This window comes from Microcaecilia unicolor, chromosome 2 (genome assembly GCF_901765095.1).
Source record: "Microcaecilia unicolor chromosome 2, aMicUni1.1, whole genome shotgun sequence".
Taxonomy (NCBI): Eukaryota; Metazoa; Chordata; class Amphibia; order Gymnophiona; family Siphonopidae; genus Microcaecilia; species Microcaecilia unicolor.
This window is the reverse complement of record NC_044032.1, coordinates 415,509,084-415,533,645: the sequence shown is the minus strand read 5'-3', so window position 1 is coordinate 415,533,645 and position 24,562 is coordinate 415,509,084. Positions and strand designations below refer to the sequence as shown.

General features: G+C 42.7%; 1 protein-coding gene across 2 annotated transcripts in view; it reads right to left on the bottom strand.

Moving 5' to 3' along the window:
• Positions 1 to 24,562, bottom strand: part of BMPR1B (bone morphogenetic protein receptor type 1B) — a 666,288-nt gene that overhangs the window by 158,926 nt on the left and 482,800 nt on the right. Inside the window, exon 1 of one of the 2 annotated variants that reach the window (XM_030190710.1) lies at positions 9,824 to 9,887. The exons of the other annotated variant lie outside the window; for it this stretch is intronic. The gene's annotated coding sequence lies outside the window, so the exon portion shown is untranslated. Of the gene's footprint in view, positions 1 to 9,823; positions 9,888 to 24,562 lie in introns of those variants that run through there. 2 annotated transcript variants of the gene reach the window in all.

The window sequence follows — 24,562 nt, the reverse complement described above, 5'->3', positions numbered from 1 at the left end:
GACAATTACCGCCCCATTTAACACGCGAGATCTTACTGCTAAGTGAATGGGTGGCGGTAAGGTCTCAGGCCCAAAATGGACATGTGCCAATTTTCATTTTGCTACACGTCCATTTTCGGCCTTTTCTGCAGATGCACTGAAAAATGTTCCTGCACGCGCCCAATACACGTGTCTAGACCAACACAGGTCACTTTTTGGCACACCTTAGTAAAAGGACCCCTAAGTGCGTTGCCCAGAATCACAAGGAGCTGAAGTGCAAATCGAACCCAGTTCCTCAGCCCACTGCACTAACCGTTAGGCTACTCCCCCACTCTTGCTGTGCATGCTACATGTCATTAAACTTAGTGAACTGAATGTTAAATATTTTTTCAGCATGCATCCTAAAAAATGTATTATGTGCAAGCTAAATTATATATATATTTTAGTGTGCAGTTTAAGGAACCAGCCCTGACATATAGAAAAATACCAGAACTAGATTATGACAAATTAGTAAAGGATACACAGAACCAAATCCAAAAGAGAAAGCAACAATGAAAAGAACAAGTTCATATTTTGAACGGTTAAGAGCAACAATTTATGAGGGTAAAATGACCTCTGGAACAGGGTTTAATTCACACATTTTAAACCATATTAAGGGCCCTGTTTACTAAGGTGTGTTAGCGTTTTTAGCGTGTGCTAATAATTAGCACACACTAACTGTGTGACGCCCATAGGAATATTATGGGCATCTACATGGTTAGCATGTGCTAAAAACGTTAACGTGCCTGTAGCACGGCTTATTAAAAAGAGCCCTAAGGAAAAGGTGGTATAGTATAAAGAGTGGATAAGTTAGGAATGCATGCAAAATGGAATTTTCCAAATCTGTGTGTATGTATTTCCCTGTTTCTTCCATCTGTAGGTCAAGGAAGCACAATAGCAAATTTTCAAACATAAAACTGTTCACACAGTTTGCTTTGAAAATTGCCTACTACCTGCAGCACAAAAAACAGCGAAGTGATTGATGGTTGGCAGCAGATCATTATTCAATGAAAATGACCCACTGAATAAAGATCTGGAGTGGAAGAGTAGCCTAGTGGTTAGTGCCGCAGACTTTGATCCTGGGGAACTGGGTTCAATTCCCACTGCTGCTCCTTATGACTCTGGACAAGTCACTTAACCCTCCTATGCCCCAGATACAAATAAGTACCTGTATATACCATGTAAACTGCTTTGAATGTAGTTGCAAACACCACAAGTACCATCCCCCACCCGTTTCCCCCTTTTTGTGCATCGTTTGTATTCTGCAGATTGAGTTCTTGGTTTTGTTGCTTCTACTACCTGCTGCTCCATGGGCAGAAAAGTACCCACTATAACGGGTGCCTAACTAATTTACCTTCACGGAGGACAATATTCCTTAAGTTGCCTATCAGAAAGATTCACAGCTACTTTCTACCAATATAACTTTCAGAAAATATAGTTTGAAAGAGAAAAGATGGCATAGTTTTTCAACATTACCAGGCAAATAAAGCAGGCACAAAACCTGGGCACAAAAGCACCCATATAAACGTTAGCAAATTTTTTAAGGAGAAATACCCACATATCAAAAATTTGCTAACATTTACATAGGCATTTTGGTACCCATGCTTCTTGCATCTCCTAACTCAAGCCTGTCGCTTGAAATATAAATGTTTTTGGAGCAAGTAGGTAAAGCTGTGTTATGAAAACAGGTGGCAAACGTAGCCACTCAGGGGCCCTTTTACAAAGGCACGCTGAAAATTGGCCTGTGGTAGTGTAGATGCATGTTTTGGGTGCGCGCAGAATCATTTTTCAGTGCACCTGTAAAAAATGCCTTTTTTAAATACTTGCCGAAAATGGACGTGCAGCAAAATTGCCACGCGTCCATGTTGGGTCTGAGACCTCACTGCCAGCCACTGACCTAGCGGTAAGGTCTCACACACTAACTGGGCGGTAATGGTCTACACGTGTAGAATGACGATTACCTCTCGATGATCGTCCGCGTGCCAGAAAATAAAAGTATTTTCCAGTGTGCCTAGCAGATGCGCGTCAAAAATTACCACACGGGCCATCTGGTAGTCGGGCGGTAACTCAAAATTGACGCACGTTGGGCGCGCATAGGTGCCTACGCGGCTTAGTAAAATGGCCCCTCAGTGGGGGACAACTTCACACACCTAATATAGCTGACATGGAGGGGGATAATTGAACGGGGACAACCATCTCTAAGGACGGCGCATCGAAGGAGCGGAGCATCCCTTATTATCAAAACAAGATGGGCGTCCATCTTTCGGATCGATAATACGGTCTGGGACGCCCAAATTTCAACATTTAGGCCGACCTTAGAGATGAGCAACCTCAGTTTTCACCGATAATGGAAACCGAGGACGCCCATCTCAAAAATGACCAAATCCAAGCTATTTGGTAGTGGGAGGAGACAGCATTCCTAGAGCACTTGTCCCCCTGACATGCCAGGACACCAACCGGGCACTCTAGGGGGCACTGCAGTGGACTTCACAAATTGCTCCCAGGTGCATAGCTCCCAAACCCCACTCCCCACACCTGTACACCACTACCATAGCCCTTAGGGATGAAGGGAGGCACCTCCGTTCACTGGGTAAATCTCTCTTATCTGCACCCTTCTCCTCCACTGCTAACTCCAGACTCCGTTCCTTATGCACCATATGCCTGGAATAGACTTCCTGAGCTGGTACATCAAGCTCCATCTCTGGCCGTCTTCAAATCTAAGCTAAAAGCCCACCTTTTTGATGCTGCTTTTAACTCCTAACCCTTACTCACTTGTTCAGAACCCTTATTTTTATCTTACTCACTTTAATATTCCCTTATCTCTTGTTTGTCCTGTTTGTCTGTCCTAATTTGATTGTAAGCTCTGTCAAGCAGGAACTGTCTCTTTATGTTCAAGTGTACAGCGATGCGTACATCTAGTAGTGCTTTAGAAATGATAAGTAGTAGTAGTAGGCACCTACATGTGGGTACAGTGGGTTTCTGGTGGGTTTTGGAGGGCTCACATTTACCACCACAAGTGTAACAGGTGGGGGGGAGCCTGGGTCCGCCTGCCTGAAGTGCACTGCATCCACTAAAAACTGCTCCAGGGACCTGCATACTGCTGTCATGGAGCTGGGTATGACATTTGAGGCTGGCATAGAGACTGGAAAAAAATGTTTTTTTAATTTTTGGGGGGTGGGGGGTGGGAGGGGGTTGGTGACCACTGAGGGAGTAAGGGGAGGTCATCCCCAATTCCCTACAGTCAGTTTGGGCACCTTTTCAAGGCTTGGTCGTGAAAGAAAATGGACCAAGTAAAGTTGGCCAAATGCTCGTCAGGGACGCTCTTCTTTTCCCATTATCGGTCGAGGATGCCCATGTGTTAAGCACACCCCAGTCCTGCCTTTGGTATGCTGCCAAAACGCACTCAGGAACTTTGGTCATCCCCGCGACAGAAAGCAGTTGAGGGCGCCCAAAATCAGTTTTCGATTATGTCAATTTGGGCAACCCTGAAAGAAGGACGCCCATCTCCCGATTTGTGTCAAAAGATGGGTGCCCTTCTCTTTCGAAAATGCCCGTTAGGGCCCTGTTTACTAAGGCATGTTAGCGTTTTTAATGCACCTATAATTAGCGCACACGCGCTAACCGTGTAGGCGGCAACAGGGATATTGTAGCGCATACATGGTTAACGCACGTTAAATACACTAACACGCCAATAACGCGGCTTAGTAAATAGGGCCCTTATGCCTTAATAAGTTAGCTAGGTGGTTCTGAACATTGTCTTCATCATGGCTAATATGAGAAAAACACCTTCAAGAATTAGAAGTAGGTACAGAAATTTGCAAATATCATTATGTTCCTTAACAATGACTACATGATCACACAAAAATCATCCACATTAAAAAAAAAAAGCATCCATTTAGTTGTTAGCGAAAATCTATGCCATTTCCACTTGACAATGACACTGAGTTGGTTAAAGGAAACAGACACTGCATGTTTTGATTACTTGGGGGGAAAAAAGATCTTTTCTTTTTGGCATGTAAGTAAAGGTTTCAGTGACAATTCCAAAGGATTAACCTCCTCTGCTAATCTTAAAGAGTTTGGCACGATAGTTCACCTTACAATACCCTGAAAATACCTCAGGCAAACTATCGTGAAAACGGACAGGGATGGGATACAATCATTACACTAACCACATCTCCTAGTTTCTAAAACAAGGAGAGAAATGAATCTAAGTTTATGTTTGTTTTTAACTCAGGATAACAAATGACATTTACATAGGAAGTTCAATAATTTATTCCTTTTTATTCATGTTTTGTATACATATTATGTTAACTAAAATTTTTTACTATCTTTCTTTCTAGCACATCAACTCCCCATTTTGCCAAACTTCTTCAATGTATTATCAGATAAGTATATTTTTAAATTAGCAAAAGTCAATATCTAAATAAACATTTAAACCTCAAAAACATCCTTTTAATTTATAAAAATTGATTCTTTGTTTTTATTTCTTTTCAGGTCCTTGACCAAGCAGGTAAATATTTATTATGGTTCACTTTCTTTTCCTTTAGCTAGTCTCTTATAAATCAGTCCTTTGTATTGTTTTGTATAGTAACCTCAGATCATTTAGCTTTTCTTCCCGCTTTCTTGTATATCTTCTGTTCTTCGCCTTTCAACGTTGGGTACCTTATTTTTGCTGACAACAGGAACCGGAAGCCAGATGAAGAATACCTACTACTCTAGGCTTTAAAATTTAAAAACAAATCCCTAAACCCTAACTACTTTATATGTCTCAAGACTTTTGTGCTCATTTTAAACAGTTCACTATCTAGCTTCACCAATAAAACAAAAGATAATTCGGTAGCCCTATGCTAGCCCTCCCAGAATAATAAATTTTTTCCCAAAAGAATTTTGATTAGTCTCAGTATAATTTTCCTTTTAACATATAATTACTGAGACTACTCTGTATGTCCAAAGCATTTAATTCATTCTCAAAAAAATAACAGCCCAAAACTGTATCAAAATACTGTGTACGTTTGATTATTTTTTAAATTATATCTCTTATGTTAGAAGCGTGTTGGAGATAATATAGTTAATATGGAGGGGCATAATCGAACAGCGCCAGCCAAATAGATGGCCGGCCATCTTCGGGGCCGGCTCCACAAAGGGGCGGAGCCAACCTTATTTTCGAAATACAGTTGGGGCCGGCTAAATCGATCACCGGGTTTAGAGCAGATGTCTGGCTTCGGTTTTCAGCCATAATGGAAACCGGGCCCGGCCATCTGAAACCCGGCCAAATGCAAGGCATTTGGTCGTGGGAGGAGCCAGCATTTGTAGTGCACTGCCATGACATGCCAATACACCAACCGGGCACCGTAGGGGGCACTTCTAGAAATAATAAAAAAGAATTGCTGCCAGGTGCATAGCTCCCTTACCTTGGGTGCTGAGCCCCCCAAATCTCCTCCCAAACCCACTCCCCACAACTCTACACCATTACCATAGCCCTAAGGGGTGAAGGGGGGCACCTACATGTGGGTACAGTGGGTTTAGGGTTTTTTTTGGAGGGCTCAACATTAACCACCACAAGTGGAACAGGTAGGGGGGATGGGCCTGGGTCCACCTGCCTGAAGTGCACTGCACTCACTAAATACTGCTCCAGGGACCTGCATACTGCTGTCAGGAAGCTAGGTATGACATTTCAGGCTGGCAAAAAATGTTTGATTTTATTTTGGGTGGGAGGGGGTTGGTGACCACTGGGGAAGTAAGGGGAGGTGATCCCCAATTCCCTCCAGTGGTCATCTGGTCAGTTGGGGCACATTTTTGTGACTTGGTCCTAAAAATAAATGGACCAAGTCCAGCCGGCGAAATGCTCATCTGAGCCAACCATCTTTTTTCCATTATGGGGTGAAGCCGGCCATCTCATAACCACGCCCCCATCCCGCCCCTGTCCCGCATTCTGTACCCTCCCTTGAAGGTTGGCCGGCTTCGCGACGAAAAAGCAGTTGGTGCTGGCCAAATTCGGCTTTTAAGTACATAAGTAATGCCACACTGGGAAAAGACCAAGGGTCCATCAAGCCCAGCATCCTGTCCACGACAGCGGCCAATCCAGGCCAAGGGCACCTGATTATACCGATTTGGCTGGGATCACGAGATCGCCGGCCATCTCCTGATTTGTGTCAGAAGATGGCCGGCGATCTCTTTTGAAAATGAGCTGGATATTCTCCCACTGCTATATTAGGACACTGATGTTACAAAGATACACAGGAGTTCAAATGAGTTTAAAATACTCAATAGGACAATTTTCTGATAGAATAGATTATACCAGTTTTCCAAATTACCCCTTGTTTTAGCCAAAATATCAAAGTATTTTTAGATTAAAACAGAGCCTTTCAGCAAGTCTCAATCATGCTTCTTAAAGCCTTTTAAAAACGCGAGAGGCTCTTTAAGTTAAGAGATATTACACAGTCACACTTAAGAACATACAGTTCATCCCCAAAAACCCTTTTATCCGTTTTAAAAATGGAATTTCCCACTGAGCTGATCAGAGACCAGGACTTCAGGTTTTCACAGCACTTAACCTACCCAACTGTAACGTTTAGAACCTAATAACATCTCTCCCCTGCAGCTGGAGCCATAAGCACAAGCCTAAAACACTCCAAAGCCCCCAACACATAAACACAGCATTTTAAAATTAATATAAACACTTTCTACATATATACAAATAAACACTTTTTTAAATTTATATGAATGTCCGTACCTTTTTGTGTCCTAGAGCCCACAAATCTTTTTCTTTCCAGCACGAGCCTACTGCTCAGTCCCGTCATGAGCCAGCATCTGGCTCGTGCCCACCTTCTGCAACCGGCTCCTCACTATTCCCGGTGCATGCAGCGCCAACATCATAGCCAGCCGCTTCTATTAAAAAAAATAAAAACGCTGGGAGAGGGCACCAAACACTCTCCACAGCTTTCCCAATCCCACGCCGGTCCTCTGCTGCATTCGGAACCGGCTCTATTCATTTACAAGAGCCGGTTCCCTTAAGAGAAGGGAATCTCCGGGCCCTGCGTCGAAACGTGCGTCTGACGTCATCACGTCGACGTCAGACGCTGACACAGGGCCAGTCAGAACCCAGACTTTCCCCTAGTTTTCCCGAGCTTCTCCTCTCCTCCTCCGCACCAGCACAACAGCTGATCGACGCCGCCCCATCGAACAGCTGACGCCGTTGATGCCCGCAGCCCCTGCAGAAATGCTGGCCGCCGAAGAACACTGGACCCTCCGTTCCGGCAACCCCCCTTGCACAGCGCTGCTCCTGCTGCCACCTCCAATTCAGCCCACTATGGCCAGAACTTCCGCCTCAGCTCCCCCTCACTCTCCAAAAAAAAAACAAAATGTGCCGCTGCTTCCAACGCAGCCGAAACCCTCCAGATTCGCCAACCTCACCCTCCAAAACAGCACACTAGTGCCGCAACAGCTCACCCACGCTGCAGGGAGCACGGCTAGCCTCCCGACAGGAGATGCGCCGCTCCACCGGATCGCCCCCCCCCCCCCCCCACAGTACCCAGGTAACTTAACCCCTTGGGATTACAGTATCTTACAGTAAGGGTCCGTGTACAGAGTGAAATATGCAGGTGCTTCAGATAATCAGCAGCCTTACTCCTGTATTTTGATTATTCTGGCTTTTAGAACTCTCTAAAAAGGCAGAGCTGACAAGACTCATGGGCTTTGTTTAGAGAATATAATCTACATTCTCCACAGCTGCTCACAGGAAGAGACTATATTGTGCATAACTTCAAATTCCTTCTGTAACTTCAGAGAGAGGTGGTTGAGAGGGGTCATGCAGACATTTCCACTGTGTTTTCAGGGGTAAGATACCGTGCAAAGTTAAGAAAACTGAAATCCTAGAAACAGAAATAATTCAAGACGTAAAGGCTTCCACTGTGCTTTTACAATACACTCGGTGGAGCAAAACCTACCCTTACCGGTATTCTGTTACCAGGCAAGTCACATCATTTTCCACTGCTCAAAAAAGAGCTTAGATGAGGCGTGGGCAAACTCAGTCCTCGAGGGTCAGGACCCAGTCGGGTTTTATGATTTCCACAAAGAATATGCATGAGATCTATCTGCACACAATAGAGGCAGTGCATGCAAATTGATCTCATGCATATTCATTGGGGAAATCTTGAAAACCCAACTGGGTTGCGGCCCTGAAGGACAGAGGTTGCCCACCCCTGTCTTGGATTGCGAACCAATTTGGTCATGGAAACTAACTCATGTACCTGAATGCAATTTCCTTTGAGCTAGGATTTGGAAAAGTAAAAAAAAAAAAACCTTCCTATAATAAAAGTAGCTTTCAAAAAGCATTAGTATATCGTAGCTATGTTATTTGAACGTTCTAATGTGTGATTATTAGATGTTTCATTAGCATTATGCTCATTGCATTATACCTCCAATTTTTCAATTTCAGTGCTGTTAAATGTGTATATTTTTGATCGTGTTTCATGGTAGTCCCAGGGGCGTAGCCAGACCTCGCCGGGAGGGGGGGCAGAGCCCGAGGTGGGGGGACACTGTTTAGCCGCCGCACCACATTGGACCCCCCCTGCCGGCCTGCTGACGATCCCCTTGAACCCCCCTCCCGCCACCAACTCTCCCCCGCTGTCGCCGCCGCATCAGATACCATTTTTGCTGGCGGGGGTCCCCGAACCCCGCCAGCCGAAGAGAGTCTTCTTCAGCTGGCAGGGTTCGGGAACCCCTGCCAGCAAAAAAGGTATCTGATGCGGGGCGGACGGCGGGGGAGAGTTGGTGGCGGGAGGGGGGTTCAAGGGGATCGTCAGCAGGGGGACCAGGGCCAAATCTACGGGGGCCCAGGCCCCCCCAGGCCCCACGTAGCTATGCCACTGGGTAGGCCTATTATTAGGTTTCAGTTTGCTGTTTTCACGTTTACCTCATTCATTGTACTTATATTTATACTTGGTCATTTTACTATTGTTATGCTGTTAACAAAATTGTAAGTTTTATGTTAAAATGTACCTGCTGTACATCACCTTGAGTGACTCTTCATAAAGGTGGTTAATACATTCCAATAAATAAATAAATACCATTGTAAAATGTTGCCAAGCCCTTTTTAAAGAGCTATTGTTTGTCTTACTCCCTTCCCCTAAGTTTACATTTTCATTTCCTATGTGTTGGCTGGGAGCTACCCATAAAACTGGAGTTTAACTTCCTGCCAACTATTTGTCTCAAACTCCTAAGAACACATTAGAAATTAACGTTTGTAATAACTCAGATGATCAATTTATTCTCATTACTAAAGTAATGATTTTTGGCCCTACACCGGAGTTCAAATGAGTTCAAAATACTCAATAGGACAATTTTCTGATAAAATAGATTATACCAGTTTTCCAAATTACCCCTTGTTTTAGCCAAAATATCAAAGTATTTTTAGATTAAAACAGAGCATTCAGCAAGTCTCAATCATGCTTCTTAAAGCCTTTTAAAAACGCGAAAGGATCTCTGTAAGTTAAGAGATATTACACAGTCACACTTCAGAACATACAGCTCATCCCCAAAAACCCTTTTATCAGTTTTAAAAAAACAGAATTTCCCACTCAGCTGATCAGAGACCAGGACTACAGGTCTTCACAGCATTTAACCTACCTCCCAACTACAACGTTTAGAACCTAATGACATCTCTCCCCTGCAGCTCGAGCCATAAGCATGAGCCTAAAACACTCCAAAGCCCCCAACACATAAACACAGCATTTTTAAATTAATATAAACACTTTCTACGCATATACAAATAAACAGCTTTTTAAATTTATATGAATGTCAGTACCTTTTTGTGTCCTAGAGCCCAAAAATCTTCTTTTTTCTTTCCGGAACGAGACTACTGGTCTGATTCCAGTTGAAGATTTGTCACTAAATCCAACAATGAAATATTTTACAAAAGCCAAACGATATAGGAATTATTTTTCTGAAAGAAATTATTTGAGGAACAAGACATTTCCTTAATGGAACAAAGTTACTCCAGCACTGAGGTAAATTTTCAAAGGTTTTATCTACAAAGCAGGAAGCCTCATTTTGCATGGGATAAGGATTTGGAAACCCTGGTCAAGACATTCACATTGCCACAAAAATTATACAAAAGGTTCTTATGACTGTGGAGCCTTTTCTAAAATAAGTATAAAGGTGCCAAAATACACACTGATTCCATAATCCCACATATCCAGGGAAAGGTGTAAATATCATTAGAAATCAAACAAAATAAAATATGGAAAAAAATAAGATGATACCTTTTTTATTGGACATAACTTAATACATTTCTTGATTAGATTTGAAGGTTGCCCTTCTTCGTCAGATCGGAAATAAGCAAATGTGTTAGTTGATGTACCCATGCATACCTCTTACCCACCCCCACCTTGTTAGACTGTCAATGAAATGCTTGGATGTTTCACTTATAAATATACTGTCATCTACCACATTTGCTTATTTCTGATCTGGCGAAGAAGGGCAACCTTTGAATGCTAATCAAGAAATGTATTAAGTTATGTCCAATAAATAAGGTATCATCTTATTTTCTTTTCCATGTTTTATTTTGTTTGATTTCTATTGATAATTATTATATTAGGAATGTAATTCTGTAACCCATTCTAGGCGTTGTCGGGAGGACAGACTAAATAATGGAATAAATAAATAAATAATAAAGCCTGTGATTGATCATCATTGTATATGCAACAGTTGATATCAATGTATACGCCCATTTTGAAGCGGCGTCGACTAGAAGAGGAGGGAGGCAGGCATGCTGCATCCCTCCTCCAATGAAAGGTAGGGAGCCGGGAGGGGGGTTGTCACCCACCACGGACCACCAGGGATTGAAAGAACACTGGGGGCAGGAGTTGGGGTGGGCTGGAGGTCCACCGGACCTCCAGCACCCACCCCCCCACCCCCGGCGCTGGGTGGCAGAGGGTTTGGTTTGGCCGGCGGCCACATTTTGTGGGGGTTTGGGGGGGCTGGAGACCCACCAGACCTCCAGCCCTCGTTGTTCGGGCCTCGGCAGGCTGACAGACAGGTTTGGGCTTTTGACAGCCCAGACCAGTCAAACAAGTGTGAGAGGATTGTGCTGAGCGCATGCTCAGGCGCAATTCTCCTGCACTTCAACATGATAATCAAAGATAATAGCGCTGCTTAGATTTGCATGCATTATCTTTGATCATCGATGAAGAAAAGCCCTGCGCTGTCCCGGCACTATTTTTAGGGCGCTGTTTTTGATCATGAGGACCTCATGCTTTACAGATTGCAAGTGATATACAAATTATGTGGCCACCAGGAGTCAGCGAATATGTGCTTTTGGGGGCAGTTTCATTAAGCTGAAGTAAGACGTGGTCTTAGCGTGCCCTTTGGGTTTTTCCCCGAGCACTAAGACAATTTTTACTGCAGATGTAAAAATGGCCTTTTGGTATTTTATTTCCAATAATGACCATGTGCTAATATTGCCATTTCGTAGGCAGAAAAGACTCATGTGGTATCCATGCGTTAACCAGTTAGCATGTGTTAATATAGCTGCGTTAACTGATTAGCACAAGAATACCCACTCACTGCCCCGACACATGGTTAGCTTATGTAGATTTGGCAATTACCACATGACGCTTGAGCACATGCCACAGTATGCCATTGTAAGATGCGTTAGACATGTCTTAGCGCTTAATGTAGCATAGTAAAAGGGATGTTATAATGCCTTTGTATCTCTTCATGGTGCGACCGCACCTCATATATTGTGTTCAGTTCTGCACACCGCATCTCAAAAAAGATATAGTGGAAATAGAAAAGGTACAGAAAAAGGCAACAAAAATGATAAAGGGGATGGGATGACTTCCCTATGAGAAAAGGCTCAAGTGGCTAGGGCTCTTCAGCTTGAAGAAAAGGTGGCTGAGAGGAGGTATGATAGAAGTCTATAAAATGATGAGTGGAGTGGAATGGGTAGACATGAATCACTTGTTTACTCTTTCCAAAAATATTAGGACTAGGGGGGCATGTGATGAAGCTACAAAGTAGTAAATTTAAAACGAATCGGAGAAAATATTTCTTCGCTCAACGTGTAATTAAACTCTGGAATTCGTTGCCAGAGAATGCAGTAAAAGTGGTTAGCTTAGCGGGGTATAAAAAGGGTTTGAATGGCTTACTAAAGGAAAAGTCCTTCGGGAAAATCCACTGCTTATTTCTAGAATAAGCTGCATAAAATGTATTGTACTGTTTTGGGATCTTGCCAGGTACTTCTGACCTGGATTGGCCACTGTTGGAAACAGGATGCTGAGCTTCATGGACCTTCAGTCTGTCCCAGTATGGCAATATTTAATGGATCCTTATTTAGTTTTTTTTTTGTTTGTTTGGTTTTATGTCTTTCAATCACTTTGAACAGCATTAAGGGCAGCGAGCTGAATGCAAAAAAGCCCATTCTATTCCCATGGGCTTCTTCGCATTCAGCACACCCTAATCGGTAGCACTGCTCAGCACACCCTAATCGGTAGCACTGCTTTGTGAAAGGAGTCCTAAGTCAGATGCTATCCATACAATTTTGAGCTAGGTTAGAAGCAGGGTGGAGAAACAGCCTGAAAAGTCTCTCTTTAGTTGTAATACTCAACCACAAAACAGGTAAGTTATCTGTTTAATTCAAGCCTAAATTGAATGGATAGTGCAGTCACATGTATACTCAGCATCATCTTTTATATAGACCTGCTCCTGAATATACACATTAATTTACATACCAGTGCCAGCACTTAAATATGGTGACTGCATGGGCTGAAATTTTACTAAGGAAACATTGAGAAAAAAAATATTAGAACCCAATACTAATTACTAATAAGGCTCTGAGGTCAATGTACTAACACTCAGAAAATTAAATGTACTGTTAGCAAAATAGCGTTCACAACTTCTTCAGGGACTTACATAATAAGCATGGTAGAAAGATTATATGCACAATTTAGCACCAGGAACTTTCACAAATGAAAATAAAAATACCTCACAGATATCTACATTGGAGATTGTGGCAGAATTTTGTCCACCAAGCTGTTTTCACATAAGGCTTTACTAATAATTGCTTGTTTTAATGATTTTGCACTTCAGCAGCTCATTTTCTGTTTTAATAAAATTCTGCATGCAGATAACTACTTATAAAATAATACATTTTTATCTTTTGCAATGTGAAAACTTTTGCAAATGGCGCTGTGTGCTTGAGTGCCAACAGGTGCGTGCTATTGCAAACAAATGGTTTAGCGTACAAAGGGCTATTTGCAACATTTTGTGCACATCCGTTCACCGCTTCCTGTGCTTGAAAAATGTTTCCAAATCAAACTGATACAAGGTTCAAGCCCCAAAGGTTGCTGTACGTTATGAGTGAATAATAATCTCACCTGCAGACTAATGCACACTGATTTAGAGGGGGGGGGGGGGGGGGACTAATTTATTTCAGTGTTTGACCCTTGAAAATCTAAGGAAGCGGAGATCCAAAGCTGCTTCTGCTTCAGAAAGTCTGTTACAGGGCAGTTTTCAGGGAGACCTAAAATCATCTTGGGTAAAAAAAAAAAAAAAAAAAAGTTTGTGCAGGGCACACGTGTATACCTGTAACTGATCTAGGCAAGTCACTTAACCCCCATTACCCCATGTAAGCCGCATTGAGCCTGCCATGAGTGGGAAAGCGTGGGGTACAAATGCAACAAAAAATTAATTAATAAGTGCATGCATGCATGCTTCTTCGTTTTTTTTCAAATGTGCACTTGCTATTTCTCTCCCGCCACTGAATGCACAAACAGCAAATGTCAAGCACTTTAGGTCTCTATGAAAACTGCCCTGTAACTGACTTTCTGAAGCAGAAGCAGCTTTGGATCTCCGCTTCCTTGGATTTTCAAGGGTCAAACACTGAAATAAATTACCCCCCTATAAATCAGTGTGCATTAGTCTGCAGGTGAGATTATTATTCACTCATAACGTACAGCAACCTTTGGGGCTTGAACCTTGTATCAGTTTGATTTGGAAACATTTTTCAAGCACAGGAAGCGGTGAACGGATGTGCACAAAATGTTGCAATTTGTAGCATTTGTTTGCAACAGCACGCACCTGTTGGCACTCGACCACACAGAGCGCCATTTGCAAAGTTTTTCACATTGCAAAGAACAAAAATGTATTTTTTTTATACATAGTTTTCTGCATGCAGAATTTTATTCAAACAGAAAATGAGCTGCTGGTCATTTTAGAAGCTTCTAGATGTGCAAAGGGACAAGTTATAGGCAAAAGGTACAAAACGGACATAGCAGGATCCCGCAGATCTGGCTTTTACACCGTCCCGAAGTTATATGTCTAGATTTCATATATGTGCAGGGCAATTTGCACGTGCGAATCCCCAGACAGAGTTAATGGGGCATGGTGCGGGAGTTACAAAAGCATAGTTTGTGATGCCTTCAAAAAAAAAATAGGTCCTAGTTTTATTTCTTTTTTTTAATCCACATTGGCTTTAGCACCTTTTTTGAGGCATAAACAACTAACAGCTCCCACAGGGTTTCAATTAAGAGGGCAGGTTCAAAAGTTACTGCCAACCGCACACCCAACAATCGAGTATATCCCTCTTCCTTGGACCCTCTGGCATTCCCTCCTAGATGCTGCTGGACATTAATCATTTCCCACGACCCTCTCTCCCAACGTCAAACATACTCCCTCCCCAAACGCAAGCGTGAATTCCCCGTGACAGCTTTACCTCTAGCAGCGGTAGCAGTGCCGAAGGAGTACTGCCGTTTGAACCAAGTGCCTGATTACTAGAGATTGCTCCTTCCAGCCACTCAACATTACGGCCAGCCTCAGGAAGGGGTCCTGGTGAAATTCACAAACTCCTCTCCCCCACCCATCATCAGTGCTTTTCACAGATAAGTTGGACTGCTTCAGCCAGGTACACTAACTGCAGCTGAAAGCCACTGACGATATAACAAAGTTCCGCAAATCTCTGAAAACACATCTCTTCCAAAAAAGCCTATAAAGAAAACACATAACCTACAAACTACCTCAACAATCCACACAATTAATACAGCTCTCCTCTATCCTACCTAACACCTTCCTCTATCTTCCCTCACCTAACCTTCAAACTTTAATAATTGTTCCCGTTATCATGAAGCGATTCTGTTGACCCTCCCTAACCTAATCCTCAAACACTAAGAACCATACCTGTTATCATGAAATGAAATGATGTCATTACCATACTCTGTAAGCCACACTGAGCCTGCAAATAGGTGGGATAATGTGGGATACAAATGCAATAAATAAATACTTTGATTTTTTTTTTAATCACTGTTCTCGTTGGATGTGCTGGCAAACAGTTGTGCATAGTGTTTTCTTATACGTATTTTACCAAAGGCTCCACACTCAAAAGACTTTAAAATACAAGAACAGAACACATCCTGCCCGGCCATCCTATGAAAATAGGGCTTATGTGGGCACACCGTACTTGCGCTACTCAAAAATCACTCCCTTATTGTTATATGGCACCCATTTCAAAGGTCAATCGGCACCGTACCACGGGTGTAAAATTTCAAATGAAACCCCGAACTGAGCAACAATATTCATCCGATTTTCTCTTTAGTTATTAACTGGGTACAAATGCTACAGCTGATACCAGTCTGCCTGAAACTGCAGATATACTATCATACCCATGTTTGACACTTTTTTAAACACGTATTCAGAACTTTCTTCATTTTTATAAATCACTATTTGGTCTAATATACTTTTCAATTTACTTCTCTTCTTTTAACAATATGTTTTAAACGTAGAAAACAGTTAGTCTGCCCACAGAAATATCAACCGTCTCATCGGCTTGTTACTTGTTCATTAAACGCAAGCAGTTGCTTAGGTCTAAGGTGCGCATTCATTACCACACCTAGGCCACCAAAGAGATTCAAAGAAAAGAGATGGAGTTCTGAAAAGTATTTCTGCAGCCTAAGAAAGACTTTCCTAAATCAGGCAACTTTCAGTTCCAACGAAGTAAATCATGAAAGATCCACGACGAGCCCAGCTAATCAAAAGAAAATAAACTTTAAAAAGTCCCCCCCCCCCCCAACAACAACAAAAAAAAACAAAACACACACATAGATTAATGCACCTGAAATATTTTAATTTGAAATACACTTTTTCTGTACTTTCTTCTGTAGCTGCAACTCCCACATAAAGAACTGAGGTAAAACTAATGCGACTGTGGCAGCCTCAGCCTCCATGCACCCCTAAATAGGTGGTGATGCACAAGAGGCTAGAAGATTGAAAACCTGACAAATGTGGAATTAATATCAAATATGAGGGAACACCAAGATACAGGTTTTGATACACAGCAGCACTTGGATTATATGATAAAGTGCTAAAAACAGGTAAACAACATAGTTTAGGAGAAAGGCCACTGCGATTCCCTCTCCACAGCTCTGCCCAGCATCCCCTCAATCTCTCTTCCTGCCCCATTCATAACCCCACTTTCTAGCATTCCAATCTCCCCCTGCACAGACTACCCTCCCTTCTCTCCTCACAGGTTAACATCAGTCTCTGTCTTCCTCCCTCTGCCGATATGGCCTGAACCCCCAGTTTCATTTTCCCCAGATCTTACCAGCAGTGCTCTCTACCACAGCAGTGTTCTCTACCACAGCAGGCCAGTCAGCCCTCCCTCCCAAACCTGCAGGGCTCCAGATATGGCTTCTGGTCCAGCACAGGTGTCTCCTCACTAGGAATCATTCCAGAGGCAGCAAGCATGCAAGAACACCTTTTGCAGCACAAAACCCCCACATTTTCACATCAGCCTGCCACTGCCTGCCCTTACCTTAGGCTGCTGAGATCCAAATGCCTCAGCAGCACTGCTGTCAGGTGGAGGTCCAGGTGGAGGTGGGGGTGGGAGGTGGCAAAGACTGTGTTGCACACACAAGCTGGATGCTGAGCTGCACCAGCTTGGGGCTAGGCCTCATTTTAGTGTGTCTGGTCACTCAGTGTGAGAAAAAAAATATTAGAACCCAATTAAGGGACTTCCGTTTTTGTTTCTTTCTTAATAGAACCCAATTAAGGGACTTCCTTTTCTGTTTCTTTATTATTTATTTTTTTAACATTTTTACTTTAGGTTTTTTCCCTGGCATTGAAAAACAGGAGATAATCCATGGAAAAACTGACTCATTTTTATAACACAAGGCAGTGGAACACTTTAGTGGGGGGGGGGGGGGGGGGGGGGGCAACACTCTCCAGCCCTGCACCCAAGCTCTCTAGTTCTTGATGCTATGTTGGGCCCAGCATTGGTTTATGACTGTGCTGGGAGCCTCTCTGCAAGTTTGAGTGCAGCAGAGCATGCATGCATCTGTCCATACAGGAGTGCGCACACATGCATGTAGATGCATCAGATGCATGCATGCTCTGCTGCACTCAGACTTGCAGAGGGGCTCCCAGCACAGATGAAATGTGCCTGGATTAGACTGGGGAGAAAACATCATCTGGACTCCCCCCAGTGCCTACAAACACAGGAAGCAATTCTATAACTGGGTGCTACAATTTAGCTGTCTCAATGCTGTATGCTGAGCGCTAATTGTATAATGGCATCTGGGCGCCCAGATTCCGTTATAGATGCTAGCTTAAGTCGGCACTAGCACATGTACATTTAGGCACATCCACATTATGGGAGAGCTTCTATATATGGCGACTGGAAAATCCAGGCAGAAATCAATTTCGCCTAAGCATATTCTATAAAATATCTACACGGTTTATAGACTATGCCAGGGGCGTAGCCAGACTTTCGCAGGAGGGGGGTCCTGAGCCCGAGTGGAGGGGGCACGTTTTAACCCCCCCCCTGCATTCCGACCCCCCCCCCCCGACCCTCTCAACCCCCCTCCCGCCGCTGCCATCGCCTACCTTTGCTGGTGGGGGACCCCAACCCCCGCCAGCTGAGGTCCTCTTCTTCCGGCGCAAGGCTTCATTCTGTTTCGAAACAGAACGAAGCCTTGCGCCGGAAGAAGAGGACCTCAACTGGCGGGAGTTGGGGTCCTCCACCAGCAAAGATTGGTGACGTCGGGTTGGCGGTGGGAGGGGTGGTCAAGAGGGTCATCAGCAGGGAGGTCCAGGGCCAAATCTATGGGGGCCCAGGCCCTCGTGGACCCACGTAGCTACGCCACTGGACTACGCTCATGGCCATCCACGCAACTGTAGTCACGAGGAATTACACTAAGTAGATCCTGATGTAAATCCCGATGACTAAATTAGGCAGAGATCAGGTATATTCTATAACACTGTATGTAAATTGTTGGAACGCCCACATTACACACATTACAAATTACACGCAACAGGTTATAGAATGCACTTAGGGAGTTCTACTTGTAAGTTCTAATTAATGCCAACTAATGCTCCTAATTGCTTAACATCCAATTAACAGTGCTGACTGGCTTGTTAACCAATAAAGTTATGCACACTGTTATGGAATATGCTTAGATTTCCACATGGAAATCTTGGCAAGATTATATAGAATATGGGGCTCACCTTGAATCTACATGGCATACCACTATTTATTTTCTTGGTCGGAAACTCTGGAATGATCTACACCCTTTTATCTGGTCTCAGCCTTTATTTAAGAAATGTAAATTCCTACTCAAATCCCATTACTTTTCTTTAGCTTTTAGAACACCTCAGTGATTTTTCTTTTGACTAGGGTTCAACTGATGTTATTTAATTTATACTCTGAGTGCTTTTGGTTTGTTTGTGTCTTTCCTGTCATAATAGAATTATTTTCCTTGTTTTTATTTTTGTAATTTTAGCCTGTTTGCAAACCACCCTGACCTGTTTGTCCAGAAAGGGCAGTATAATACATTTAATAAATATAAGCACAAAGTGCAGTAAAGGTCTCATCAGAGGGCCTGGTTTAGAGGCACCATTTGCCTTGGGTTTGTAACACTGTTGATAGGCTGACCCATCTTCTCAACTGTACCACTTTAAAATGAACCTTTGCTATTGCCCACTCATTATTTGCTTCAGTTTTCTAGCAAATGGAAGTTGCAGGTTGATAATTTCCCAGATTTCTTTCTTATCATCATCTGGCTTTAAAGAATTCTTCTGACAGACTGCAAGTTGATCTAGAAAATTCTATTTTTTGTTTCCTGATTCTGTTACTTCAACGGTTTCTGCTACTTTTGCATTAGTTGAGTACTGCAATATGAAAACTGGGGGATGAGTTAGCATCTTAAAAAAAAAATTAATAATGGCCTTCTCAGCAGAGATCTGTTCCTTGATACATGGAAGAAGCCATGAATTTGAAATGCCAACTATGAAGAGCAGAAAGTAAATGGAGAAAAAAAAGAAAAACAACAGAGTTAGAACATGGTTATTTAGCTATTCTGTGGGATTTTCAGAATAAAAAGTTAGGAAACTTAAAAGTGACTTAGTGGATTAGTAGGCCCTTAAATCTGCATCAAGAGGTTTTTGCTGTGATATACAAAAGTTGGTGAGTGTCTTAAGTCTATTCCTATGTTGATTTTTATTGAGCTGCAAATAATGTGATGCTTTTGAAAATAATATTAAGGAAGTTCATGTAGTACTAGCCTCCAGAAATGCTATAGTAAAAATGCTTTCTTGCCCTCAAAGGCTGCCAACTAAGGGCAAAATGTAAATGACACGTACTTTTATGCTGGTTGATATTTTATAAGACAATTTAGGCCACATATGCATGAAAATAACTTTATAAAAATATCCCTTCATGGATTTATAATATTCCCTCTGTGGCTAAATATTTCCACTTAGAATATAGTTTAAGCTTCCTTTAAATACAATGTGAAATATAATATCATGTTTTCTGATCCATCATAATTATCCTTTTTTTCTAACTAATAAAGCAGCTCAATCCTCTCCCTGTCCTGATCATTTTGCCTCTGCAGAGTCCCTGTGCCAGCAATTTGAAGCTGCTATACAATATATAATAGGTGTTTCTTTGTGTATTACTACCTGGTTCTTTTTCTTGCACTAGATTTAAAAGAAAACATTCCTTGGATTTGGGCCTACTCTACTGCTTTAATAAGGTGGACTTTGAGGAGGTACTTTCATAAAGTGATTTTCATGCATACATGGCTGCCTATAAAATACTGGCCAGCATAAAAATATGAACCATATCATGATGGCATGTGTATTGCCTGTAGGTGTGTATGGGGTGACGCTTGGGTACAGCATGGTTCAAGTTCTCAAGTACACATTTAGCATTGCCTAATGGTTAATGTAGTGAATTGAGAACCAGCAGAACTGGGTTTGATCCCCATTGTAGTTCCTTGTGACCCTGAGCACATCATCTAACCCAGGATTGCCCCAGGTACAAACACCTTAGATTGTGACCCCAAAAGAGACAGAAAAAGTACTTGTATATAATATGTACACCACATTGGATGTACCACAGAAATGTAGTATACTAAATGCATGACCCATATCCATAAAAACATGCAAATCTGTGCACATACTTTAATAATCTAGGTGCAGGTATAACTGTCTGCACCTTCAAGGTAGGTGCCTATTGGGCTCATTTTCGAAAGAGAAGGACGCCCATATTTCGATATAAATCGGAAGATGGACGTCCTTCTCACAGGGTCGTCCAAATTGGTATAATAGAAAGCCGATTTTGGACGTCCCCAACTGCTTTCCGTCGCAAGGACGGCCAAAGTTCAAGGGGGCATATCGGAGATGTAGTGAAGGCGGGACATGGGCGTGCCTAACACTAGGACATCCTCGACCCATAATCAAAAGAAACAAGGTGTCCCTGACAAACACTTGGACGACTTTACCTGGTCGTGTTTTTCTTACGACCAAGGCACAAAAAGGTGCCCCAAATGACCAGGTGACCACCGGAGAGAATCGGAGATGACCTCCCCTTACTCCCCCAGTGGTCACTAACCCCCTCCCTCCCTAAAAAACATCTTTAAAAATATTGATTGCCAGCCTCAGATATCATACGCAGGTCCATCACAGCAGTAAGCATGTCCCTGGAGCAGTTTTAGTGGGTGCAGTGCATTTCAGGCAGGCGGACCCAGGCCCATACCCTCCCCCTACCTGTTATGTTTGTGGAGGAAACAGCGAGCCCTCCAAAACCCACCAGAAACCCACTGTACCCACATCTAGGTGCCCCCGTTACCCATAAGGGCTATGGTAGTGGTGTACAGTTGTGGGTAGTGGGTTTTGGGGGGATTTTGGTGGGCTCAGCACACAAGGTAAGGGAACTATGTACCTGGGAGCAATTTATGAAGTCCACTGCAGTGTCCCCTAGGGTGCCCGGTTTGTGTCCTGGCATGTCAGGGGGACCAGTGCACTACAAATGCTGGCTCCTCCCACGACCAAATGGCTTGCATTTGGTCGTTTCTGAGATGGACGTCCTTGGTTTTATCGCCGAAAATCAGGGACGACCATTTCTAAGGACGACCATATTTCCAGATTTGGCCGTCCCTGACCGTATTAATTGAAACGAAAGATGGACGTCCATCTTGTTTTGAAAATACGGGTTTCCCCGCCCCTGGATGGGGCCGTTTTGCGAGGACGTCCTCATCAAAACTTGGACGTCCCTTTCAAAAATGCCTCTGCACGTGTCTTTTTAAAATAGTGCCTAAGTAGGTGCCTATTTTCTCTCTTTAACCAAGTGCCTTGTTATACAATTACTCTCTAAGAGACTGGCTTGGCTTATTTCTTTGTCATGAAATTCATTTTGGTTTTTTTTCGGATATCATTTATCAGCATCTCTTTATTGCTTTATCAAAATTATTTTTATTATTTTCTTTATTCATTCAACAAGGATAAAAGATCAACCCCATCCACATAGAAAACAGTGTTTTAAAACTTCAGATACATTCAAACTTCTGCAGCTCATCAATCAGTGCATCTAGCCTCTTGTCAGAACAAGCACTTTGAAAAGAAGGTAACATAGCTTCCACATGGTTATTGGTATTCCACAACCTACACAGTAGCCTGTCTCAAGTTCTCTCTCTTCCCTCGTCCCCCATTCCATCTCACACACCTTACCTTCATCCTCCCCAGCTACACCCCACTCTCCCCACTTCCCCTTATCCAATTCTCTCATCCTTCATACATTCATACCCCTTTTTGGCCACACTCTCTTTCAACTTCTTACCTTGCCAAATCTACTTATGCTCTATCCCCTCCTGTTTCCACTGGCATTTAATAATTTTGAAGCTGAAAAGCCTTAATTTCCCTCATGTTTGCCAGCCAGCACTGACCTGGTGGCTCCTCCATGCCTGTCTGGAATTTTAAATTTACTTTTTTTTGTAATTAATAAAGCTGCCTGTACAGTAGTACATCCTCCTCCTGTGGCAATAGTAACCTATATAACCAACTAACCACCTTCTGTATCGCTCCCTCTATAGCTATTAAGATTGCAGACCACAGACCTACTGACTGAGTACATCCTTAACAATTAATTCTGCCAATTCCCCCTCATGGTTTTGCATTTTATACAGTATTCTTCTTCACACAGCTCTAGCTTAGCACCGTTCTCCCTTTATACCCAATGAAATATTTTGAACTGCATACTTGTAGGGATGCATCCTTAGTGATTGCACTAATATTTGCAAGTAATTTCATTATACTTTTGTGGGCAACTTCTTTGGCCCACGTTTTTTGTACTAGGTAGCTGCTTCTCCCTCCTGTCTACAACCTAGTCATACTGCTGGTATGTGGAGAAATCTTCTATCTAGGTCACTATATCCCATCCGCTCCCTGAATATACTATGGAGGGAATTACAATAGTGCTGGGATAATATGGAAGCATGTGTTTATTTTTGAAGCCTTCTCTCTGCTTCTCTTGCTCAAAGGACAGGAAACTGCCCTTACTACCCTTTCTGATACATCCTTGCTCATGTCAACATTTGAACACTGATCAACCTACCCCCAGTGGGAACTCTATGCTATAAGAGCGGAGGAGTAGCCTAGTGGCTACAGCACCAGTCTTGGGCAAGTCATTTAACCCTCCATTGCCTCAGGCACAAAGTTAGATTGTGAGCCCTCCAGGGACAGAGAAGTACCCAGTGTACCTGAATGTAACTCACCTTGAGCTACTGAAAAAGATGTGAGCAAAATCCAAATAAATAAATTAACTAGGGTATGAAAGGGAGAAGCCTTATTTAAATTTATGCCCTCGCATTCACCACCACCTCCATGCTTTTTCAAAATGGTACAGCACACACTGATATGAATATTTACATCCTTGTAGGGTCTCCCTGCATGATACTACCAATGAGCTCCACTTCTCTAATAATCCCTCTGGAGCATTAACAACTTGCACCCAACTGCACTTCATGTATCTACCTCATCAATGCAGCAGCATTATACATCTGATACCCTTGGAGTCCCCACCCCATCCTTTTCCCATAATCGTAATGCCACAGATTTATTGCCGTAGCAGCCATGTGTTTCCCCAAGGCAAGCATACACTAACAGTGACTTTGGTTTTATTTCTACAGTTCCCAACACATGTCCATTCCCCTATTGTGGAGTTCACCAAGCCACAATTTGCTTCATGGATTGCAAGAGTATCCATGACCGAATGCTCTCACATCACCATATCCCCTATTTGACGGGCTTAATTAATTCCTCTCACTTCCCATCAGCTTGCCATATCATGATCTATGATTACAATAGTCAATAGTCTCCTTTCACTTGAGGGCTAGAAGTTTGCCCCTTCCTTAAAAATAAAAAAGAACCTGAAATACTTATAGCAGGTTCAGGAGGCTTTGAATAGACCACAGGAGTTATATCATACGTGATTACTTGGACAATGGTTATGATAAGTGTACAGAGAGGGTCTGATGCTATGGCTTATGCAGATTTTTTGATGGATAAGATGGCTATCTTAGAGAAGAGGGTAGGAGTTTGTGAACATCAAGGGGAAAAAATTGGAGTTGCAGGTTCCAGAGTTAAAATGGGTTGAGTTTGAGAAGGTTGGGGTTCCAGAGATGACAAGGATAGTCTCTATAATTACTCCTACTTGGTCTTTGTCTGACTCTTGCTCTTCTGTAGTCATTCATGAAATGGCTGATAAAATGCCACTACCATTGACATGTATTGTAAATAGGTCTCTCACAGAGGGCGAACTTCCAGTTGCTTGCAAGCAATCTACTGTAAAACCATTCTTAATGAATTAAAAATTAGACTCAAAAAGTATGGGTAGTTATAGACCTCTTTCCATTGTCCCATTTTTGGGGAAAGTTATCGAGAAGGGTGTTTTGCTGCAAGTTGAAGCTTTTGTGGAGGAGAATAACTGTTATGAATAAGTTTCAATATGGGTTTATAAAATCCCCCAGTGTGGAGACAGTGTAGTTTCTATAGTTGATACTTTGAGGTGAGGTATGGATAGAAATCTGTGTTATTGTTTGATTTCTTTAGATGTGTCATCTGCCTTTGACTCTGTTGATGAGGCTATATTATTGGCTAGATTACAGAAATTAGATATAGGGATAAGGTTTTAAGGCCTGTTTGCCTCTTATTTGACAGAACGTGTTTTACTTGTTCAAAGTGGAGAAGGGGTTTCTAAATCTATTCCTGTATTAAG